General features: G+C 38.6%; 1 protein-coding gene across 15 annotated transcripts in view; it reads right to left on the bottom strand.

Moving 5' to 3' along the window:
* ZNF462 (zinc finger protein 462) overlaps positions 1-25,861 on the bottom strand; it is a 156,429-nt gene that overhangs the window by 94,308 nt on the left and 36,260 nt on the right. The window contains exon 1 of one of the 15 annotated variants that reach the window (XM_078373905.1): positions 2,095-2,313. The exons of the other annotated variants lie outside the window; for them this stretch is intronic. The gene's annotated coding sequence lies outside the window, so the exon portion shown is untranslated. Of the gene's footprint in view, positions 1-2,094; positions 2,314-25,861 lie in introns of those variants that run through there. 15 annotated transcript variants of the gene reach the window in all.

Raw genomic sequence — 25,861 nt, 5'->3', positions numbered from 1 at the left:
CTCCTCCTATGCTCTTCTCTTCCCAACAAAGAATTAACTGTTTTCATTTCTCTCTGAAAAGCAGCACCTTTCTCCTCCTCAAATGTCATTCACCAAGATCTCCAAAGGTTCTTTTATTCCATGATTGATATGCTGGTTCATTAGTCCCAGCAGAGCTCTGGTCAGAGCAGGATGACCCTGGGCCAGATCCTGTTCTACACCAGGATTTAGGGGTGCAGTGGGGGGACCTCCAGAATGCCTTGGCTTCTTGGGAGTCGTCCTTCCATACACAGAAGACATACCATCCGACTCTGCTTGCCAGATTCCAAAGTCTAATGACCTTTGTTAATCACCAGCCAGTCTGTCTGCATCAGCAGACCCTGCCAACAGACACACCCTTCAACACAAAGGCTGTAGCTATTCCTTTTAAAGGAGGTTCTCTGAAAGCTCCATTGTGTAGCAGAGAGGAAAACAAAATCTCTTCCCTTCAAAACTTCAAGCCTTTAGAAATAATGCAACAAAAGGCTTTCTGCTGTGTGTCTTTTGGAAAGTTTGAGCCTGATTTGCACAACATCAACAAAAGTTACGGTTCTGCAGAAGGCAAGCAGGGCATCTTCGGCATTAAGTCATCCACCTAGAGATGAAATTTATCTCTCTATGCAGTTCTCTAATATCTAATATTTCTTGATGCCTTCTGAAGCTATTATCAAGGATGTTAACTTCGCTGGACACAAACACAAACTAACAATCTCCTTGTTCTGCTACAAAGGAGATTAAAGGGTTATGAGATCAGAAAAAGAGCCACTGATTTGGAAAAAGAAGAGATGATGAAAGTGATTTCCTAATGGGTTCTAGCTTTCATGTTGTTGCAGTCTCTGACTCAAAAATAGCTCAGAGCCTTAGAAGAGGTTAATCTCCAGGCTGCTGAGAGAACCAGCATAAGATAGGGTGAATGGCCTTCAATTTCATGTCTGTACCATGTACTGAAAGGAGGATGTAGCCTATTTTGAAAGCCATCTTGCCTTTGTGTACACATTTCTCCTGAAGAGGCTGACAGAAGAAGCAAACAGAAATTGCTGGCATGGCCCAATCACAGGGATAGAAACTTGATGTGTTTATGAGACAGTGCATGGGCACATGTGCAAAAAATGAGATCAAGTGGAGAAGGGAGTAGGGATCGACAGAGACACAAAAACACTGGACATGAGGATGACCCATTCATCAACTACAGTATGTTTTCCCAGCAGATGGTAATCCTCTAAGAAACCAAAACTGAGAAAAAAAGGTGAGAAATAAGCTCTGCATATTTGACTGCTTCATCAGTCCTGAAGAGCAGCAACCCTAAGAGGCTAACCTAGTCACTGATCTGCTATAATATTATGATTTTAAATTAAAAGCTTTGATCTCATATCTACTTACTTCATTTAATAATACTATGATTATAAAATTAGCAGTATAGTTTTTTTCTTACCGAAATCAGCAAAATCAAAAGTAGAAGAGGAAGTTTCTGAATTAACTAAAAACAGCCTATTTCAAAAGGTCATGAGATGAATCTACAAATCAAACAAGCACCTCTGTCTCTTACCCCAGATGTATCTCCAGGCCCTTGAAGGTCACATAGGCTTCAGATGCCTAGACTTTAAACACCCCCCATCATGATGCCTGCAAGGTGAACACAGATTCATTCTAAAATAACTAGCACCTAACGTGACTGGTCCTCCTAACATGAAACCCCTAGACCATCCTAATTATGCACTGCCTTTAGCGCCACTTATTGGTTGATGGTTGTTTGCACTTACAATTTGAAGATTTCAAAATGTGAGGTTTTGACAGGAAACTCAAAATCCAATTGTTTATGTTTGACAAATTCTTGAAGATATAAAGAATATTCAGAGATGATGTCAGAGATTTCAAACATACATACAGAAATGGATAACAATAAATTACAGACAAAGGCTGCTCATTTTCAATCTTAAGAACACCAATTTTAATTTATACCACCTGCCACCTACTTTCTGTGCTCAGAATTCCAGGGATTCATTATATCTCAGTTTTCCCTCCTGTGAAGGAGGAAGGAGACCAACCACAGCTTCATCGTCCATCCTTCCAACTTACTGCTCAGACGTTAACTGGAGCATAGAGGCGTTGACACTGTACAGCATTCTTACAGGCCCGCCACCATCACTTGGTCCAGGTCAGCTTGGCAAACACTGCTCTTTAGTTTGAGGGCCCAGGAGCATAAATGTGGTCCTCAAGTAAAAATCCCAGCTGTCTTCAGGAAGTGACCAAATTAAAAGGCATAGGCCTTGTCTGGATCTAACCTGTTCTCTGACTGAAGGACTGCAGCCCAGAAATAAAGCTGTGAAGTACTACAGCCATGTGATTCAGTAGCAACTAATTATAACCTTCAAAGCCTTTGAGAAATAGAACCAGAAACACCATAAGGTGCTTTTCCTCTGTCCACTCCAGAAACCTACTTTCATTTATAAGACACTAAACTCCCCAGTTCTCCTCAATCATAATGCTAATAAAAGGTTCTCATTAGCACCTGTTGTTTGAACTTTTGTTAGTTTCCTTTCTTATGAATGGAAAACCAGTTATCCAAGGACAGGTAATAGAATACATAATTCTGGAATAGTTCAGCTAGAAAAACAGAAAAATCAAGAACCTAAAGATCGTTGTAAAAAATGTATTTGCAGATCAGAAATCGTTGATATGCTGAGGTTAAAGAGTTGTGATGTGTATTGAGATGTTAATATTTTTAATTGCAAGCCCCAGGACCTTAAGATGAAAAAATGATTTTTTAAAAAAGGCACTAGTAAATTTGTGAATGTTGGGTTGCTATTCTTAGCAACAAAGGGAGTTCTGTGTCACTACTAATCATTTACTCTTGTTATGGCTGAAGTAGAAGTTCTAATAATGTAATAATCATTTAAAGCATCTTTCCACAGAGTAATAAAATGAAAAGTTGAGGCGAAATCTCTTTCAGGAACAGTAGTTATGGAATCAAAACTACAACTGCAAATATAGAATGTCCAAATATATATATATAATTAATTACATACATATATATGTAATTAACTTACTTGATTTAACTTGAATTCATATATGGGCATATGCCCTTCTAATTTAACAAGAGCTGGGGCAGAATCAGTTCTTTTCTGAATAAATACAAATGACATAGGTACTAGTTCCATGTTATAGTGTAAAAAAATAAACCAGCAAAGTAAACCAACAAGCAACTTCCAACAACAAACTACCTCCAACAATCTCATAGCAATTGGTACTACTATAGATTCCGGCTCACCACGTGGTCTTCAAATGTCCTATCAAATGTTTCATACTGTTTGCTACATGATCTAAGCAGTTCTGTGTACTATTGGAAATTCACCACACTAATGAAAGGTTTAACATATCAGGGCGGATAAATAATTAAGGAATTCATAAGGGAGACACAGCTGTTCTTCAAAACCAAATTTTCAGAAGAGAAAGGATTAATTTGCAATCACATATGTAACCCCCAATACGAGACTGAATTTAAATAGTAGCAGGGAAATACCATGAGACCAAGTCCTGCCAATGCATGTGGCCTCTGTTGTATACACTTGGCCTGGTCCATCTGTGGGACCTTGTACATAAGCACAAAGTCTGAAGCACGTGATTTGCAGATTAGTAACCAGTCACCTACTGGCCAAGGATGCTAGCCTTCAGGTTACTTTTTATTTTAGGTTTGTTCTCCTGCATAAAGTTTTCAAGTGCTACAGAATACACTGGAGTACTATTTCTTAATAGATAACTTTGGGATCATCATTAAAATGAAATGAGCATCTAGGGAGGTAATCCAAGGGGCTAAAAGTGTTGGATATGTAAATAAGAAGTGATTCTGGCTGAGTGACCTGTTATGAAAGCAGGTAGTGAATGTCTCATACAGAAAGAGATACTACATACCTTCTGGAGAATTCATGCATTCCTTTGCAATGATATAAGGCTAATTGAGGCCAACAGGCCAATAGGCAGTCTGCCAGCTCTCCTGTCCTTAGAAAAGGAAGCATGTGATTTGAATAAGGAGATAAAAGGAGAGAAGGGACAAGAAAAGAAAGGGAGGAAGCAGGGTGATATCTCAGTAGCTTTCAGACTTCATTGTCTGTAAAGGGGAACTTGTGCTGGATAATTCTAATTCTGAGAAGCGGCTCGACAATTTTCTTGAGATGTGGCTTAGAAACAAAACAAAACAAAATGAAGATGCCTCCCCCTCACTGAAATTCTCAAAATGCAACCATGATAAATGAGATTCCAGCTCATCATGTCCTTTCAAATGATGGGAACCCATTCTTGTTGTCCCAAGAATGAGTAAGTGAGAAATAATAAGTCTAGAGGAATTCTCTGAAATGTCATGGGTTCACCAGGAAGTTCCTTGGAAACTCTGCAGCCGTTCTTGCCCTTGTACTTATAATAAGAGATAACTGATTTCTCTCTTCCAGAGCTAAACCTCGCCCAAACAGCAGAGACAGAAAATCACGGTGCTCCTTTATCGACTCTTCAGAATGCTGGCTGGGTGTCTACAGACACTTTTCACACAAGAACTCTCATTATAAAAATTGTAAAATTAAAGGGAAGTTGCAGATATGCTGCTGGGTCTTCATTACAGAACTGATTAAGACGCAGAGTAAGCAAAAGCTGCAGGAAAAGTCATCTTCCACATCATGAAAGACCAAGACATGGATTGAGAACTTTCCCTCGGGGCCAGTAAGGCTGACTGACCTTGAGCCTTGCGGGTGTCTTCATGGCCTCTGCAGAGTGTTCCTGGCTCACAAGATTCTGCCAAACATATCAAGTCTCAATTCTACAGACTGAGTGAATGATTCCAGAAACCACTTTTAACAGCTTACTTTGTTTTCTATTACTATGCAAAGAAAAAAAAAATGATGTATGGTCATTGACTTGTGGAGGGTGTGAGGAAGTTTTGCTGAAATAACTTCTTTCATCTGGAGAAAAATCTCACTCTAATCTCTCTGAGACTTACTCACTTTTGTGTGCTCATCATCTGCTCAAAATATTCAGACAATTCACTTCCTTTAGATGAGAACTGATTCTGAGTCTGCCTCTATCAGTGGCAGGCCCTGATGTAATAACCCTTCCAGTCTATTTTCTTACAGTAGACAAAACTGATTACCTAAGTCTGGCACCTGGATCTGTCTGTCTGTGTGTCTTTCTCCAAACCATGGTTTCTAATATAACTACTCCGTGAAGATCAAGTCCTAAACAGCCTGCTTTCTGAAAAGGCAAACACTGCCTGGGCCTATGTAGACCACAAAGGCTTTCAAGTCCTCCTACCCAAGGAGGCTGTGATTTTTTTTTTCTTCCTCTTGGCTTCTGCAGGCAGAAGCCATTAGAAGGCTGTCCTCTCTTATCAAACTAACCAACCAGCCCATTCACATCCACTAGTTTTCCTACCCTTGCTTCATCAAATTAATGCAACCTTATAGCAGGAAAAACATCATATGTGTTTCTATATGGGACTGGAAGATACCCCAAAATTAGAATTTTTTTTTTTTTTAATGAAAGCCAAGAAATTTCTTTTCTCTTGCAATCCCAATCTACTTTCAGCAAGTAAGTTTCTTTCTGAAAATTTCCTGCATCCCAAGAACCAAGCAGAAAGCTCAGACATTTGTCCACCAACACAGCAGGAGACTTTATTACCAGGTGAAAACACTACAGTGCTCAGTTAAGTAGTCAAGCCTCACATTCCACAAATCACAAATGATAAATCCCACGTTTGCCCAACAAGTTAGGTTTTTTAGCATATTCACTGTTGAGCTGTTTTTTTTTTTTTTTTTTAAAAAAAAGGCATACAGAAATGCTTAGCCAGCCAATTAAGGAATTTGTTCTCAGGTCACTAAAACCAAAAAGTGACAGTAGGTATGATGTCTCTGCCTGCCATCTTCACCTTGAGAGCAAGTCTTCTGAGGCCCTTACTTTGATCATTTTGCTAAATGAAGAGATTAGATCATGATATTCAACCTTTTTGTACAAAGGACCTATTTTACAAGATTTTCTTCTCATATTTTGTAAGACTTTTTCCTGATTAAATTCATTCCCTTACATTTTATTATTCAGAGACATATAAATGCCAGTCTTCATGTGATTGCCTTCTTATAAATTAAGTCTCAGGTGCAAAGATTCTATTCCCCATAGGGCTTTCTTTGACAACTCTATCTAAAGTTAGCCACCACTCACAACCCCTACAAAATTGAAACCCCTACTCACAACACCAATCCACACAGTTTCTCACTACCACAGTACACTACTTTATTTCCTTCACTATTGGCATGACCCTTGTTTGTTTGCGGTCTTCTTCCCACCAGAACACAAGCACCCTAAGAGGGAGTCTATGTCTATCTGGCTCACATTGGGATCTTCCGCCCTGGGAACACTTGGTGTACTCAACAGGTATTCAGAAATATGTGTTGAATGAAGGAAGAAACAATGAATAAACTAGAGCGTCTGAATGACAGGATTCCAACCAACCAAAAAAAGATTGGTTATGAGTGTTAGATTACTCTACTAACCCCATGTTATCATAAAGCAGTGGTCTGAACCGGGGTAATTTTATTCCCCACTCCACCCAACCTGGGGCTATTTGGTAGTATCTGCAGGCAGTTTTAGTTATCATACCTGACATCTAGTGGGTAGAGGCCAGGGATGCTACTAAGCATTCGACAATGCACAGGGCAGCCCCCAAGACAAAGACTTATCTGGCCACAAATGTCAATAGCGCTGAGACTGAAAACTCCATCTAAATGATCTCCAAGTATTTTCATTCTCTGGATATAACCCATCTGTCTTTAGCGGCTCTTTATGTGGTCCTGGCTGGGGATTCTCTGGACCCTTAGAGGATCAACAAGTTCTCTCTCAGGTAAAAGATTTTATAATTCTGTGGTTCTAAATGATCTTAGCAGCCCTCATGCTATATGGTATCATGAGTTTTCAGTTTTATTTTTCTAATTTTGTATCTTACCAAAAATCTTTTCAGAAAAAAAATATCCAAGGTGAAGTCATGTGACTGGTCTGTCTCTCTTAGTGATACGGCCCTTGCACCCACCCTTGCACAGTTGATAACCCTGTGGGTTTTGTGAGTAAGGGGCAAATGTCATTAAAAATGGTCAAGTCAGCTGGGCACAGTGGCTCACTGCTGTAATCCTACCACTTTGGGAGGCAAAGGTGGGTGAATCACTTGAGGGAAGGAGTTTAAGACAAGCCTGGCCAACATGGTAAAACCTTGTCTCTTACTAAAAACACGAAGAAAAAAAAAAATTAGCCAGGCTTGGTGGCAGGTGCCTGTAATCCCAGCTACTCAGGAGGCTGAGGCAAGAGAATTGCTTGAGCCTGGGAGGCAGAGGTTGTAGCGAGCCAAGATAATGTCACTGCACTCCTCACTTCAGCCTGGGCAATACAGCAAGACTCTGTCTCGAAAAAAAAAAAGGTAAGTCTCTAAGCATGTGGCCTCTGACTAAAATTTCTGTGAAAAACAATGCATATATTCTCTCCAATGTGTAAAATCATCTTCTTTCAAAGCAACAGGGCCCCAGGCTACTATAAATCACTCTTCAGAGGACAAATAATGCTTTCTTTTTTATTCTTACATCCCCAGGGCCCAGCACAGGTCTGGCTCTGATGAGATTTGTGCTATGAGTACTAACTGAACGCATGCCTGCTTTCCAGGAGAAAATTAACCAGTGGTACCAAATTGAACAAAATGTTGAAGAACCTAAGGAATTCCAGAGAGCATCCATGACCAGAAAAACAAAACTAAACAAAACGTAGTGCTTATGAAGTGAATGAAGCTATCACAGTGCTTAGCAGACTACTGGGACACAAGCAATTCTAAGTCTCCACTTGTCCGTGAGTTTTAAGTAAATGACCATCCTCCTTTTCTTCTTCATCCATGGAGAAGCTGCCTCTGGCTGCATTGTTCTACCTATGTGTTTATAACACTGCTAAGCTACCCTGAACTGATGTGACACCTGGAGTCATCACCTGACTACACTTGAGACCATTTGGTTGCCTTCCCTCCACAAAACCGTTTTTATTCTTGTTTGCAAAGCATCCTGGAAAGCCTGAGGAACAATTCTGTCCTACAGCTCAAAACTGTATAAACATTTTCAGTGGCAGGAGTGTAACGAAATTAGGTAGAAGCAGTTCTTTCTTGTCGACCTCCCTGAAAAATAGTGAAACAATATTATTTGTGCCTTCCTTAAGTTAAAGAGAAGAAACTACTCTAAAAGTTAACCATCAAAAGGTTCATCATGTCCACTGGAGAGGAGATCTTAAAAGACCATGTAGTCCAACCTGGTCCAACATCTTCATTTTCCACAGAGTGACACTGAAGTCTCAAGAAAAATAACCTGCCCAGCCCTTCTGGCACATGAATTTTCTGAAGCCAGAAAAAAAAAATCTTTTGAATTCCATAATTTGAGAAAGGAACTCACAAGTAAAGACACTCCATACATGGCAGTTGTTCAACAGCTATTCACGCTTAAGGTCCACGCCCCATATATTCTCAGTAATGAGTCTTTCTTCATCAGGGAGGCAGATTTCAGAATAACCGCAAGTGTCTCCTCTACCCTGAATTCACACCCGGGAGAGTAACTGAAAAGGTACAAAATCAATTTTTTGCAGTTTGACTATTCAGATAACTTCTTAGGCGTGCAAGTAGTGTGTTTATACTTTGGAAACATGTTTGGAAGACTGAAAGTTGCTGACAAAGGTATACACAGAAGAACAAGAGCTATTACACTGAATTATCTTTAGAATCCAACCTCATGGAATCGAAACAAGGTTATGTAGTAGCTTTATGCCCGCCAAATCTCCCCCACGAGAAACATCGTCTTGTTTCTTATGGAAAACGTGCACTGCCAACAAAGTCACTGAACAGGCTAGCTGAACGAGCCTTAGGAGGAACTCGACATGGCAGGATCGGTTCATGTAAAATGGAAAAGAAGAGTAGTCAGTCTTACAAATGCCTGGGAAAAATGCAAGCCTCTTTGTTGTACATCTAGTAAGTGACTCAGATCAATGATACCAGAATATTGTGGATACTGGATTTCCCTTCAAATTATATACTGCATTCTGAAACCATCTGCAACTTGAAATATTTTTCTCTCTTCACTAATAATTTATCTTTACCCTTTCTTTATTTATTTATCTAACTTCATTCCTAGAAGGTATCTATATCTACTTGTTGGATATAAAAAATATCTAAATATATCAGAAAGTCTGGGACTTGCCTTTAACTTTTAAAATATCTTCCCTAAGAGTGTCTTACAAGAGTCTGTTATCATTCTGAAGAGAATAGCTTAGGAATCAGGAAGATGGTGAGATCTCTATGTGTGTTCATGGTTTTCCTCCAGCTTGAACACTTTTATCTGCTTTTGGAGGGTCTAATTAATTTCTACCCTGTAAGACAGTGGTTCTCAAAGTTTAGTTCCTGGACCAGCAACATCATATCACCAAAGAACTTGTTAGAAATGCAAATTATCGGGTTCGCCACAAGACTTGAATCAGAAACTCTGGTGTTAAGGTCTACTGATCTTTTTTTTACATATTTTCAGGGTGATTCTGAGGCCCACACAAGTTTTAAGACCAAGCTCAGATTTTCCCTCCTGTATGAAACAGTTCCTGAGACCACCAGCCAGAACAGTGAGCGATCCCTGCTCCACTGCATTGGAGCCCTACTTTAAAATGCTGCCGATTGGATAAATAGCTATGCAGTCCTTGAAGAGCACAGGAGACAACTACTGTTTGCAAATATTTAATTTCTTATTTAGCAATTAATGAGAAAATACTAAGATGCAGACCCAGCATCAGAAACTAACATGAACACACTCATAAAAGCCAATTGCTGGTCTTGAAAGAATGAAGACTGTGTCTACTGCAAGTGCTGACGCTGATACCCATCTCCCTTAAAAACTTCAGAAAGGTTCATGACATGGTATCGTTGATATTTCTAAAGCAGGACATGGCAATCCACAAAGGAAAGGATCAGATTATTTTACCCATAAAATACTAAGAGTTGGGTAACTCCTCAGGATCCCAGACTCTTCCATGACAGGAAGCTTTCGTGTTTAAATAAAATCTTATTAGAAAATACCTCCAAGCTTAGAGTGGTCATTTGATTGCTGCCTTAAAGCTATATTTCAGGGCTAAATTCCCAGCTAAGAATCAACATCTGAAGACACAGATGTGTCTGGAAATCCCTCAAAAGAAGGATATATGCTTTAAGCTAACCCAAGAAATTTCCAGAAAAAAACGGTAGCTCATGGTCTCAAACTGCTAACAAAGGATTGGCTGGGGAAACAGAAAGACAAAACACAGATAAAGAGGTTGGGTGCAGTGCTTCATACCTGTAATCCCAACACCTGGGAGGCCAAGGCAGGTGAATCACCTGAGGTCAGGAGATCAAGACGAGCCTGGCCAACATGGCAAAACCCCGCTTCTGATAAAAATACAAAAATTAGCCAGGTGTGGTGGCGGGCGCCTGTAGTCCCAGCTACTCAAAAGGCTGAGGCATGAGAATCCCTTGAACCCAGGAGGCGGAGGTTGCAGTGAACTGAGATAGCGCCACTGCCCTCCAGCCTGGGTGACAGAGAGAGACTCTGTCTCAGAAAACGAATTAAAAAAAAAATAGACAAAGAAAAGAAAAGTTTGGCCACACCAAACCAATATACTTACAGGACCCTTGATCAAAAACAAGACTTAAAACTTAGAATCATCAAGTTGAGAAAGAAAAATCCAATGGTATCCTGCCCAGGAACCTAGCCAGAACCCTTTTAAATTGCTGAAAGACTACAGAAGCAAGTCAAGCCAGCAAGACACAAACCCAGGTTCTAAATGCAGAATTAAGCAGGGCTTGAGAAGGTGATTTAAAGAGATGTTTCTCTCATTGTTTGAGGGCCAAGAAAATGTTCTGCTAGTTATGCCCCAAAGACAAATAAGTTAAAAACAACAGCAACAACGACAAAAACTTAGACAAGAAGTGGAGGATTGGAGGATGACAGAAAAATACGGCATGGAAAAGACCCATGAAAAAAATCTATTTTGAAGGAACAGGACACAGAAGAAAATTATATACAACAATTAGCAGAGATTCTATGAAAGGAGATCAAAGACAAGATGACAAGACATCAGCACAACATGAAAGAGAGGCTGGCAGTTGAAGAAAGAAAATGATGACAAAAATAATATCATTGCAGAACTAATAAATATATTAAACTTATAAGAGGTAAAATCCACAAATCAAAAACAAAGTTGATGATGTGGCAAACAGTCTTCAAAAAACTGCACAAAATGCAGAGGAAAAGGACCAGGAGATGAAAGCAAGTGGAGAAGATGACAGATAAGAAGGTTTGAAAACAGATCGAACATACAGATAAAAGGTATTCTAGAAGTAGACAGCGAAACAAAACAAAGCAAAACAAAATATGCTTAAATCTGTGGTAGAAAATACTTAGTTGAAATAAAAGAGTATCTGATATTCTGAGAAAAAGTAAGAATGAATCAGTAAAATTAAAGCATCTTGGTAAAGTTACAAAATTTCAAGGCTAAACATTAAATTCTATATACCTCGAGATCTTTAAAATTAGTCAGTTACAAGAGAAAATGTCAGGTGTCCTCTGACCAACATTTGATTGGCAGAAAATGTGAAGCTGTGTCTGTAGAGGCTCAAGAAAGAGGGAACTCCACCCAAGTATTCAATTCTCAACTAAGTTCACAATTTTTTTTTTAAGTATATAAAAGTAATTTAAAAAAAGATTTTCTAATCAGCATAGTCAGAGAATGAAGCACATAAGGAACTTTTCTTCAAAATACAACCAAGAGAAGGTTCAAAATCAAAATCTCAAGAACAGGAAATTTAAAGGTAAGCAGAGGCTGTGAGCACTGAACCTACTTACATTTACAACTACAAAGGAATAATTAATAACTTGTAAAATAAAATTATAATTCTTTAAATGTGGTAGTTATAATAACAATAAATCATTCCATAATAACTATAAACGTATGTAGAATAGGGAAAAAAATCCTTAATAATAATAAAATATGCTGGTGGAAGTGAAAAACCTTTAGAGGATAAAAATAAATGGGTGTGGTGGCTCTCGCTTGTAAACCCAGCATTTTGGGAGGCAGAGGCAAGTGGATCATTTGAGGTCAGGAGTTCAAGACCAGTCTGGCCAGTCAGGTGAAACCCCGCCACTACCAAAACTACAAAAATTAGCCATGTGGTAGTGCGTGTGCCTGTAATGCCACCTGCTTGGGAGGCTGAGGCAGGAGAATTGCTTGAGCCTGGGAGGCAGAAGTTGCAGTAAGCCAAGATGGTGACACTGCACTGCAGGCTGGATGACAGAGTGAGACCCTGTTTCAAAATAAATAAATAAATAAATAAAATACATATGTGTGTATATGTGTGTACACACATATTCTCAATTTTCATAGCAGGACAAAAATAATCATACTGTTTCATTTTTGAAGTTAACAAATTTCCAAATAAAAGTATAAGAACTTTAATTAATAATAAAAATAAAAAAGACTATATAGTCTTGAATTACTAGAGGAAGGAACTCAAAGAAAATGCAGATTATGTAATAAAAAGAAGAGAACAAAGAAAATTGCACAGAAATACAAAAGAGAATGCATAAAATTAATTAGAATTAGGCATATGTGATATATCAATAAATGTAATTGAGTAATTCTTCCTCTGAAAAATATCCCCAGAGTAAATTAAAAAACAATATTTAATTGGATTGTGTCTATAAAAGACACACATACAAATGGTATATGTTTTGTAAAATGATGCAAAAAGTCTGAAAGTCTAATATCATTAAACATCTATCAAGCAAAAGAAAGTAGAAATCATGATTAATATTACCCATGGTTAAATTCAAGATACAAAAACTTTTAACATGATAAAGATGAACACTTAATAATGTAAAAGTACAATCCACAATGAAGATTTATTGTGAATATTTATGCTCTCCAGCAGCATCAAATAGATAAAGAAATAAAGATGGCAACAGATACAAGAAATAGGCATAAGCACTTAATAGATTAACTGGAGAAAGTCCACTAAGGATATAATTCATATAATTCATAAAATTGAGTTAAGAGATACATTTCATATTCTGTATCTGGAAATAGAAAACATATTTTCATTTCAAGCATCTGTGAGACATCTACAAAAGTTTTCAAGTAGCCATGGAGGTTTAGAAGCTTTAATGCCAAAATTAAGAGACAATAAATTACAAATTTAAAAAAAAGTATATAATTTTTACCTACAGTGAAATAAAGGTAGGTTAAAAAAAAAAAAAAGACAAAGAAAATAAAAGAAAATCCCAAACATTTGAGAAAATTTTTAGCATTCTCCCAAGCAATTTCTGGGATCACCAGAAATAATACTCACAAGTAGACTATGGTTTTTTTAAATGTTACATATATGGAATCTGGTAAAAGTTCTACTTAGAGGAAACTTCACAGCTCTATGAAAAGTATAAATCAAGAAATAACAATGCCAAATGAATCAAACATCTAACTCAAGTATGGGGTGAAACTGAAGGACAGAAGAAGACAAGATTTGATTATGATAAAAACAAACTCAGGAATCAATATATTAAATAGTAATGTAATGCACTTAGTAATTTTTATTTTTTAAAAATATAAAGCTATATAAAATTAAAACAGCTAGCCTAATTAGGAACAAAAAGGGAGTAGGGCAAAACATAAATATAGAAAATAAGTATAAGAAGTAGACAATATCCAAAAATGTAAAGGAAAATGTATTATAATTCTAAAATTACCATGTAAAACTAATGGTGATATACATAAAACTAATGTAATAGGTCTAGAAACAATTATATTACCAAAATTAATCCAAGAAGAAACTATACCAATGAAAGACTAGGAAAAAGTCAAATAGTCAACCTAATCAAGACTGTTACTGTCACCAGTGTATTTCCAAAGCCAATGTGACATAGATTACAGAGCTTAGTCCACAGCAATATACAATAAATACTAATGAAAAGCAGAGCAATGTCACTTAGAAATATTAAGGCAGAAATTCAAAATAAAATCCAGGAGCTCATTAAAGGAATATCTCTCCCAAATCAACTGGGGTTGACTAAGGAAAGTCAGTTTCAATACAAGAAAACTTATCAACACTCCACTATATTAAAAGGTCAAAAAACACACTTTGGGAGGCTGAGGCGGGCAGATCACAAGGTCAAGAGATCGAGACCATCCTGGCCAACATGGTGAAACCCCTTCTGTACTAAAAATACAAAAATTAGCTGGGCATGGTGGCATGCACCTGTAGTCCCAGCTACTTGGGAGGCTGAGGCAGGAGAATCGTTTGAACCCAGGAGGCGGAGGTTGCAGTGAGCCGAGATCTCACCACTGCATTCCAGCCTGGCGCCTGGCAACAAAGCAACACTGTCTCAAAAAAAGAAAAAAAGGGTCAAAAAAAAAATAATAATTTGGTACCAAAGAGGCTGAAAAGCACTTGACGCAATTCAAGATAAACTCAGTGTTATACTTAATGATGAAACATTAGAAAAATTAAAGTCAAAAACCAAACGAGGATTATCACTGGTACTCAGCATTGTTGTGGAAATGCTAGCCAATACATTTGTAAAAGAAAACAAAGTAAGAGAAACAACTACTAGAAAAGAGGAGATAAAGTTTTCAAAATTTACAAATAAGGTAAATTATCCAGATGTGGGCCCAAGTGAATGACACTTTCATTCTCTACTTAATGATGTGAACAGATTTCAACATTTTAAACATTTTTAAATAATCATCAAATGTAAAACAACTGGAGTGATTGGCAAAGTACTAGTTATCAATAAACTTGTTATCAATAAACTTTCTTACTTTAGATTACTAAGATGGTTGACTCTTCTAATAATGACATTCTTTTTTCCACCTGGTCTGGGATTCTTGAATGACTATTTCTAAGTCAATAACCTCAGACAATCCATATTCAGTGATTTTAGAAACTCTAGCCTTAAGGTTATAAAGATAATTTTTTATTAATTATATCTGTGTATCATCAATTTTCAATCAACAAGTTGCTCTACCCACACATTTAAAGGAAAAGCAGGGATTTCTGGTATCATGGCAGACAGGAGGCAAGACTAGCTTGCAGCTCCAGACAAAGCAGTGTGCAGAGGCTCCAATTGTAAATGTTAGCTCCATATCTACTGCAAGAACAAACCAGCAATCCTAAGAGGACCCACAGACACTCCTGAAGGAAGCGGACTGCTCCTGCAGGACTTGGGAGATGTACAAATACTGTGAGTGCCCCAACTGCAGAAGTAGGAAAGGGAGAGCCTCCTCTCCCAAACACAAGCACCCACTGGAGAATGTGAAGGTCTGTTTCCAGGAGAAGTTTCTGACTTTACCTGGAGCTGGGTCAAGTTAGAGAGCCGAGTGAAATACAGGGGTAGAGGAAACAGCAGAAAGGCCCTGGGATCTCACTGGGTTAAGCAGCCCATTCCTTCCTGGCACGACAGGGATCCACCGGGAGGATGACCAGAGGAGTAGGGGGTAAAACTCCACAGAGAGAAGGAACTCTCTAGCTGAACTTTGTAATAATTTGAAGACTTCACAGGCACACAAGAACTAAAACCCCTTTTTCTCACAGCTGAGAGGTGGAGAGCCTCAGAAATTTTCAAGCCCATCTCACCCTTCACCTGGAAACAGACTCAGGCTTGTTACTGATCACGGTAGGAGTGAGACCAGCCCTTGGTGATTGCCAGGATTCTTCCACTTCCCTAACAACCTGCATGACCCAGCAGAGGCAACCATAATCCTCCTAGGTACACAACTCTAGTGACCTGAGAACTTCACCATCATCCCCTACTGCAGCCTCAGCAAGACCTCCCCAAGGAGAGTCTGCGCTCAGACACATCTTGCCCCACCCTCACCTGATGATCCTTCCCTACCCACCCTGGTAGTGGAAGACAAAGGGCATATAATCTTGGGAGTTCTAGGGCCCTGCCCACCACTGGTCCCTCTCTACATTACTATAGCTGATGCTTTCTGGAAAATGCCACCTCCTGGCAGGAGGCCAGCCAGCACAAAAATACAGCATTAAACCACCAAAGCTAAGGCCTCCTCAACCAGAACAGGCTCTGGCATCCATGGCTGAGAGACCCATAGACAGTTCACACGACTCTGTGCAGAAACCCCCAACCAGCCTGGTGCCGGGTAGACTTGCTGGGTCACAGGAAGCCATATCCATAGGAAAAGGGGGAGAGTATTACATCAAGGGAACACCCCATGGAACAAAAGAACCTGAACAACAGTCTTCAGCCATAGACCTTCCCTCTGACAGACCCTACCCAAATTAGAAAGAACCAGAAAACCAACCCTATTAATAATGACAAAACAAGGCTCTTCAACACAACCCAAAATCACACTAGCTCACTAGCAATGGATCTGAACCAAGAAAAAATCCCTGATTTATTTGAAAAATAATTCAAGAGGTTAGTTATTAAGCTAATCAGAGACAGACCAGAGAAAGGCAAAGCTCAATGAGAGAATGAAAAATAATTCAAGAGGTTAGTTATTAAGCTAATCAGAGACAGACCAGAGAAAGGCAAAGCTCAATGAGAGAAAATAAAAAAAAAAAAAAAGATACAAGAAGGGAAGGGAAAGATAGTCACGGAAATAGCTTAAAGGAAAAAAATATCAAAAATTCAGGAAACTTTGGACATACTTTTAGAAATGCAAAATCCACTGAAAAGTCTCAGCAATAGAATTGAACAAGTAGAAGAAAGAAATTCAGAGCTCAAAGATAAGGTCTTCAATTTAACCCAATCCAACAAAGACAAAGTAAAAAATAATAAGAAAATATAAACAAAACATCCAAGAAGCCTGGAATTATGTTAAATAACCAAACCTAAGAATAATCGACGAACCTGAGGAATAAGGGAATTCTAAAAGCTGCGAAAACATATTTGGGGAAATAATCAAGGAAAATTTCCCCAGCCTTGAGAGAGACCTAGACAGCCAAATACAAGACGCACAAAGAACACCTGGAAAATTCATCGCCAGAAGATCTTTGCCTAGGCACATTGTCATTGGGTTATCCAAAGTTAAGACAAAGGAAAGAATCTTAAGAGCTATGAGACAGAAGCACCAGATAACCTGTAAAAGAAAACCTATCAGATTAAAAGCAGATTTCTCAGCAGAAATCCTACAAGCTAGAATAGATTGGGGACCTATCTTTGGACTCCTCAAACACAATTATCAGTCAAAAATTTCGTATCCAGCAAAACTAAGCATCATATATGAAGGAAAGATATAGTCGTTTTCAGATACACAAATGCTGAGAGAATTCACCATTAGCAAACAACCACTCCAAGAACTGCTAAAAGGAGCTTTAAATCTTGAAATAAACCCTGGAAACACATCAAAATAGAATCTCTTTTTTGGAGACAGAGTCTTGCTCTGTCCCCCATGCTGAAGTGCAGTGGCATGATCTTGACTCACTGCATCCTCTGCCTCCTGGGTTCAAGCAATTTTCCTGCCTCAGCCTCTTGAGTAGCTGGGATAACGTGTGCACCACCATGCCTGGCTAATTTTTGTATTTTTAGTAGAGATGGGTTTTCACCATGTTGGCCAAGCTGGTCTCAAACTCCTGACCTCGTGATTCACCCGCCTTAGCCTCTCAAAGTGCTGGGATTACAGGCCTGAGCCACTGTGCCCAGCAAAACAGAATCTCTTTAAAACATAAATCACACAGGACCTATGAAACAAAAGTACAAGTTAAAAAGGAAAAACAACAAACCAAAGTACACAGGCAACAAAAGAGCATGATGGAGGCAATGGTACCTCACATCTCAATACTAACATTGAATGTAAATGGCCTAAATGCTACACTTAAAAGATACAGGATCACAGAATGGGTAAGAAGTCACTTACCCATCTGCTGCCTTCAGGAGACTCATATAACACATAAGGACTGACATAAACTTAAAGAAGTGAGAAAAGAAAAGGCATTTCATGCACATGGATACCAAAAGTGAGCAGGGTTAGCTATTCTTACATCAGACAAAACAAACGTTAAAGCAAAAGCAGTTGAAAGAGACAAAGAAGGACAGTATACAATGGTAAAAGGCCTTGTCTAACAGGAAAATGTCACAATTGTAAACATATACGCACCTAACACTGGAGCTCCTAAATTTATAAAATAATTACTAATAGACCTAAGAAATGAGATAGCAACACAGTAATAGTAGGGGACTTGAATATTACACTGACAGCACCAGAGAGGTCATCAAGACAGAAAGTCAACAAAGAGACAACGTATTTAAACTTACCTTGGAACAATTGGATTTATAGATGTATACCGAACATTTCCTCCAACAACCTCAGAATACACATTCCATTCAACAGCACAAGGAACTTTCTCCAAGATGGACCACATGATAGGCCACAAAACAAGACTCAATAAATTAAGAAAACTGAAATTATGTCAAGCACTCTGTCAGACAACAGTGGAACAAAACTGGAAATGAGTTCCAAAAGGAACCTTCAAAACCATGAAAATACATTTAAATTAAATAATCTGTTCCTGAATGAGCACGGGATCAAAAACAAAATCAAGATGGAAATTCAAAAATTCTTCTAGCTTAATGATAATAATAACACAACCTATCAAAACCTCTGGGATACAGCAAAGGCAGTGCTAAGAGAAAAGTTCATCACCCTAAATGCCTACATCAAAAAGTCTGAAAAAGCACAAACAGACCATCTAAGGTCACATCTCAAGGAACTAGATAAACAAGAACAAAACAAACCCAAACCCAGAGAAGAAAGGAAATAACCAAGATCAGAGCAGAACTAAATAAAATTGGAAAAAAATACAAAAGATAAATGAAACAAAAGCTACTTCTTTGAAAGGATAAATAAAATTGATAGACCATTAGCAAGATTTAACCAATAAAAGAAGAGAGAAAATCCAAATAACCTCACTAAGAAGCAAAACAGGAGATATTACAACTGGCACCACAGAAATACAAAAGATCATTCAAGGCTACTATGAACACCTTTACGCACATAAACTAAAAAACCTAGAAGAATGGATAAATTCCTGGAAAAATACAACCCTCCTAGTTTAAATCAAAAAGAATTAGGTACCGTGAACAGAACAATAACAAGCAGTGAGATTGAAATAGTAATTTAAAAATTGCCAACAAAATAAAGTCCAGGACCGGATAGATTCACTGCAGAATTCTATGAGACATTCAGAGAAGAATTGGTACCAATCCTTTTGACACTATTCCACAAGATAGAGAAAGAAGGAACCCTCCCTGATTCTATGAAGCCAGCATCACCCTAGTATCAAAACCAGAAAAGGACATAACCAAAAAAGACAACTGCAGACCGATATCCTTGATTAACATAGATGCTAAAATCGGTAACAAAATACTAGCTAACCAAATCCAATAACATATCAAAAAGATAATCCACCATGATCAAGTGAATTTCATACAAGAGATGCAGGGATGGTTTAACATATGTGAGTCAATAAAGTGATACATCACATAAACAGAATTAAAAACAAAAATGAATGATCATCTCGACAGATGGAGAAGAAGCATTCAACAAAATCCAGCATTCCTTTATGATGAAAACTCTCAGCAAAATTGGCATACAAGGAACAAACCTTAATGTAATAAAAGCCACCTATGACAAACCTACAGCCAGCATAATACTGAATGCGGAAAGTTGAAAGCACTCCCTCTGAGAACTGGGACAAGACAAGGATGCCTACTCTCACCACTCCTCTTCAACATAGTACTGAAAGTTCTAGCCAGATCAGACAAGAGAAAGGAAATAAGGAGCATCCAAATTGGTAAAGAGGAAGTCAAACTGTCGCTGTTTGCCGATAATAGGATTGTTTACCTGAAAACCATAAGGACTCTTCCAGAAGCTCCTAGACTGATAAAAGAATTCAGCAAAGTTTCCAGATACAAGATTAATGTACACAAATCTGTAGCTCTTCTGTACACCAACAGCAACCAAGAGGAGAATCAAATCAAGAACTCAACCCCTTTTACAGTCACTGTAAAAAACAAAAAAAACTTAGAAATATACCTAACCAAGGAGGCAGAACACTCCTACAAGGAAAACTACAAAACACTGCTGAAGGAAATCATAGACAACACAAACAAATGGAAACACATCCCATGCTCATGGATGGGTAGAATCAACATTGTGAAAATGACCATACTGCCAAAACAATGTACAAATTCAATGCAATTTGCATCAGAATAGTACCATCATTCTTCACAGAATTAGAAAAAACAATTCTAAAATTCATACAGAACCAAAAAAAAAAAAAAACAACCAAAGCAAGACTAAGCAAAAAAGAACAAATCTGGAAGCATCACACTACCTAATTTCAAACTATACTGTAAGGTTATAGTCACCAATACAGCATGGTACTGGTATAAAAATAGGCACATAGACCAATGGAAAAGAATATCAAGAATCCAGAAATATCCCAAATACTTATAGCCAACTTATCTGTGACAAAGCAAACAAGAACAGAAAGTGGGGAAAGGACACCTTTTTTTAACAAATGGTGTTGGGATAACTGGCTAGTCACATCTAGGAGAATGAAATGGGATCCTCATCTCTCACCTTATACAAAAATCAACTCAGGATGGATTACGGAGTTAAATCTAAGACCTGAAACTATAAAAATTCTAGAAGATAACACTGGAAAAATCATTGTAGACATTGGCTTATACAAGAAGTTCATGACCAAGAACCCAAAAGGAAGTGCAATAAAAACAAAAATGGGACCTAATTAAACTAAAGAGCTTTTGCACAGCAAAAGGAACAGTCAGCAGAGTAAATAGAAAACCCACAGAGTGGGAGAAAATCTTCACAATCTTTACATCTGACAAAGGACTAATATCCAGAATCTACAAAGAATTTAAACAAATCAGTAAGAAAAAAACAATTCCATCAAAAAGTAGTCTAAGGACATGAATAGACAATTCTCAAAATGAGATATACAAATGGCCAACAAACATGAAAAAGTGCTCAACGTCACTAATGATCATGGAAATGCAAATCAAAACCACAATGTGATACCACCTTACTCCTGCAAGAATGGCCATAATAAAAAAATCAGAAAATGGTAGATGTTGGCGTAGATATGGTGAACAGGAAACACTTCTACACTGCTGGTGGGAATGTAAACTAGTATAACCACTATGGAAAACAGTGTGGAGCTCCTTCAACAACTAAAAGTAGAACTACCATTTGATCCAGCAATCCCACTACTGTGTATCTATCCAGAGGAAAAGAAGGCATTATTCAAAAAAGATACTTGCACATACATGTTTATAGCAGCACATTCACAATTGCAAAATCATGAAACCAACCCAAATGCTCATTAATCAATGATCAGATAAAGAAACTGTGATATGTACATATATATTTATCATATATATATGATGGAACAGTATGAAGCCATAAAAAGGAATGAATTAACAGCATTTGCAGTTACCTGGATGAAACAGGAGACTATCATATTATTCTAAGTGATGTAACTCAGGAATGGAAAACCAAATATCCTATGTTCTCACTGATATATGGGAGCTAGGCTATGAGGACCAAAGGCATAAGAATGATACAATGGACTTTGGGAACTTGGGGGAAAGACTGGGAGCGGGGTGACAGATAAAAGACTAGAAATATGGTGCAGTGCATATGTGGGTGATGGGTGCACCAAAATCTCACAAATCACCACTAAAGAACTTATTCGTGTAACCAAATACCACCTGTACTGCAGTAACTTATGGAAAAATAAAACAATTAAATAAAAATGAAAAAAAAAGCCACACTATCTCCTCCTAAAGGAATTTAAGCAGGTGGAGGGAAAGCTCAGAATGAGTTCTTGCTAAGCAACCTAGCCCTTTGTCTATTCCCCATTTTTTTCCATGAAAAAATGTCAACTCTGGAACAATCTTAAATGAGTGCTTTCTCCCAAATTCTTTTTGCATATCCTCAGATTCGTGTTCCTGCAAATTCATGGTCTCAACTCCACCCCGTAATCTTATGTTGACATAGTTAAGTTTGCCTCCCATTGTTCACTGTGTCTAACTGAGAAGAAGAGATTTCCATTTTCTCTTATGGTTTCCCTTCCTCATCTACGCAGACACCTATCCTTTCTTATCCTTCTGCCACAATGGAAGGGGTGCTCCCATGTCTCATTATCTGAGGCTGATTCTTTAACTTGAGCTTCAGAGTCAGTCCTCGCCTGCCTCATCTGGGGGATGACCTGATAGTTACCCTTTCTGCATTTTCAATTTATATTTGACCACTAGCTAAGTCATTCCCACCTTAAACTCGCATCCATCTAGGGGAGAAACACACACATTCTCTCTCTCTCTCTCTCTCTCTCTCTCTCTCTTCTCTCTCTCTCTCTCTCTCTCTCTCTCTTCTCTCTCTCTCTCTCTCTCTCTCTCCTCTCTCTCCTCTCTCTCCTCTCTCTCTCTCTCTCTCTCTCTCCTCTCTCTCCTCTCTCTCTCTCCTCTCTCTCTCTCTCTCTCCTCTCTCTCTCTCTCTCCTCTCTCTCTCTCTCTCTCTCTCTCTCTCTCTCTCTCTCTCTCTCTCTCTCTCCTCTCTCTCCTCTCTCTCTCTCTCTCTCTCTCTCTCTCTCTCTCTCTCTCTCTCTCTCCTCTCTCTCCTCTCTCTCCTCTCTCTCTCTCTCTCTCTCTCTCTCTCTCTCTCTCTCTCTCTCTCTCTCTCTCTCTCTCTCTCTCTCTCTCTCTCTCTCTCTCTCTCTCTCTCTCTCTCTCTCTCTCTCTCTCTCTCTCTCTCTCTCTCTCTCTCTCTCTCTCTCCCCCCCTCCATGTCCCTCTGGCCTACGGAAATTATAGGTAGAGTCAAAGAGGCCTAAGGTTGAATCCCAACTCCATGAGTTATGAGCTATATGAATCCTTGACAAAGTATTTAAATTCTTCAAACCTCTATTTTCTCATCCATACCAAGTAATATATATATATCACAGGGTCATGTAGAATAATCTGGGTATGGAACATAAAGCATTTGGCATAGCTTCTGGCATATACAAAGACTTAATTACAACTGCCATTGTTATAATTAATTTCTCCTTTTCACAAACTGCTTTCATGTTCCTTCACCTTCAGTCTTCTACATCTAGATTTTGTAACTCTCATTCTGCTAAACCAAATTCATCATGGTCAGCAACAACCTTCTTAGACCAATAATAGAATACTTTTGCTTCTAAACCTTACAAAACCATTGTTTCTGTGCCATTCTCCACCATGGCCACCTTTTCCTCCAAATAACTCCCTTCCCTGGATACCTATGACTCTCTCCACCCTGACCCCGTCCCCCAGCATCACCAATTTGTATTCATCCCTCAATCTCAACTTAAAGGAGGGTTTATCCACCTTGGGGTGCTGTGCACATTTGAAGCCAGATAACTATTGTGAGAGGCTGTCCTGGCATCGTAGGATATTTAGCAGCATCCCTGACCTCCCCACCAGATGCTGGTAGTATCTTCCCCTATTGCCAGTAGTGACAACCAACAGTGCTTCCACTGTCTCTCTGGAGACACTGCCAAATGATCCACCTCCACCTCCACCTCCATCTCCAGAAAGGTTAGGGCAAAATCATCCCCATGAGTATACTTTCTCTAGAAGGCTTTTCCTGGCACCCCAAGGCTGGACTGGACCCTTCCTAGGTACCCCTGAATCTCCCAAACATTTTCATACAGTACCATCCACTTAGTTGCCCTCTTTCCCCACAGTGCATTATAAGTTTCTTGAAAGCAGGGACTGTGTTCTGTTCAAACTCATCTCCAGGCAGAGTCCAGAACCCATATATTGTTATTCTTCTATCTGGAGTTCTTCCTCCAAATTTATTAAAACTCAGTTTAGTAAGAGATTTTCAAGGTAGGACTCCATGCACACTAAATATAAACTGATGATAATATGCATCCCTTTTGAGAAATGTATAAATGTGGGGAAAAGTGTATCTTAGCACTGACAAAATAAGGAATTACACATTTGCTAATGCTGAGGAACTGCAAGGCTGTATGTGTTGGGGGAGGGAAAGGGGTGGTGGAGAAGCTGAGGATCAGAATTAGAGCACAGCTTTAGCCTCAGTCCCATATGGCCATGAGCTAGGGGCTGGATTGTGGCTGTAGGTGAATCCATGGATCAGCAGGGCCCTGCTGCTGGCCTCTTTCCCTCTCTATTCTCCTTCCCTAATCTCAATGCCATCCTTGTCTTATGACTCTCTAGCAGATTTAGCAATTTTGAACCTATGGATACTTCTACCTTTGTCTTCCTTTTCCCATATCCTTGTGCATATTACTGTGCTCTTTATTCTGTTCCTGCCTCTGGCAATGAATTTCAAACAAAGAGGAGTGCCCTTACAAAACATAATTTTTACTTATAAAACATTACTACATTCCAGAAGACTGGTGTATTTAGGGGATGAGAAGCATCAGGACTGAAAAGAACTGGTCTGCAAATAGTTTATTTCCATGGAATTACTAATGAAGAAAAGTAAGTCTTCAAAGATCGACATATTAAAGTAGAACGAGGTCACTGATGGCCAAAGTTCAACAGTGTAGGCAAAGTTCTCTTGTCACCAAAGCTAAGAATCCCAGGCATCTGGTTCTTTTTCTTGCATACCAAAACCTGTATTTCTTCTTAGGGAATTCTTAGAGCAAAAGTTCTCAAACATTTATAGTTAAGAGAAAAACTAAGCTGCAAAACAGAACACATAATCTGTTGCTATTCAAATACTGATAATAATATGATACTAATATATAAATATGGAAAAATGACCATAAGCCATATACATTAAACTTTTAATAGTATAGTTTTCTCTGAAGGTGGGGTTGAAAATAACCTTTAACTTTTCTGAATTCCAACTTCTATAATGTTTGTATGATTTTTATTAGTATGTGGGTTTTATAAGTTGGAATTTTTGTTTGTTTGTTTAAAGGTTTTCAGAGAAATCAGAAAACAAACCAAATAGTCTCCCTCTTAGAAAATCCCCAGGTTCATGAATGGTTGGCCAACAAGTCAGCCCACATTTTAGGGAATGTGTGGGTGTGCGATCACTTTGGTGTTTAAATACTTAATATGAATCCACACAATAATATGGGCACGTGAACAAAAGAGGCACAGCCAAGACTGACCACAGAACATTAACTGCCTATTAGCAAGTGGAGCAAATGTCAATGCTTTGTGAGCTGTCTTCATAAACTTCAGACAGGAGCAGGCGTATCCCATACAAGAGATGGCAAGGTTTAGCAGAAACACATATTTGAACAAAATATTTCATCAATCAGTCGACCCCACTGATCTAGTGTTCAATTTTGTTCTAGGAAGCCCTAAGGAGAACACAAGTTCTGTCCTCAAGGGATTATATACTTTATCTTATACCCCCAAACACAAATAAACATCTTAAATGTCACTCCAGGAAATATTAGATGTAATATAACCCATTACCTTCTGGAGCTATATGGGATACTAGCCATGATCACCTCATCCCGCAACCAAGATCAGGTGGGAAATCTGAGACGCCATGAGGTCAAGTCTGGCTTAGAATTGTCTTGTCATTGCCAAGGTCCATTCCACCTCACATCTAGACTGGTGAAGAGGGAATCATTGATCTGGAACTCTCTGCCCTCATTTAAAAAAAAATCATTTTCAATTGAGCCAAAGCCAAATATTTATTGACCAGCTGCCACATGCCAGCACCATCCACTTACTGAACATTTGAGTGCCTACTAGGTAGCTGGTATGGTTCTAGACATGTGAGA

Source organism: Callithrix jacchus, chromosome 1 (assembly GCF_049354715.1).
Source record: "Callithrix jacchus isolate 240 chromosome 1, calJac240_pri, whole genome shotgun sequence".
NCBI classification, from domain to species: domain Eukaryota; kingdom Metazoa; phylum Chordata; class Mammalia; order Primates; family Cebidae; genus Callithrix; species Callithrix jacchus.
The sequence above is the reverse complement of the archived record's forward strand: the minus strand, read 5'-3'. Positions and strand labels throughout refer to the sequence as shown.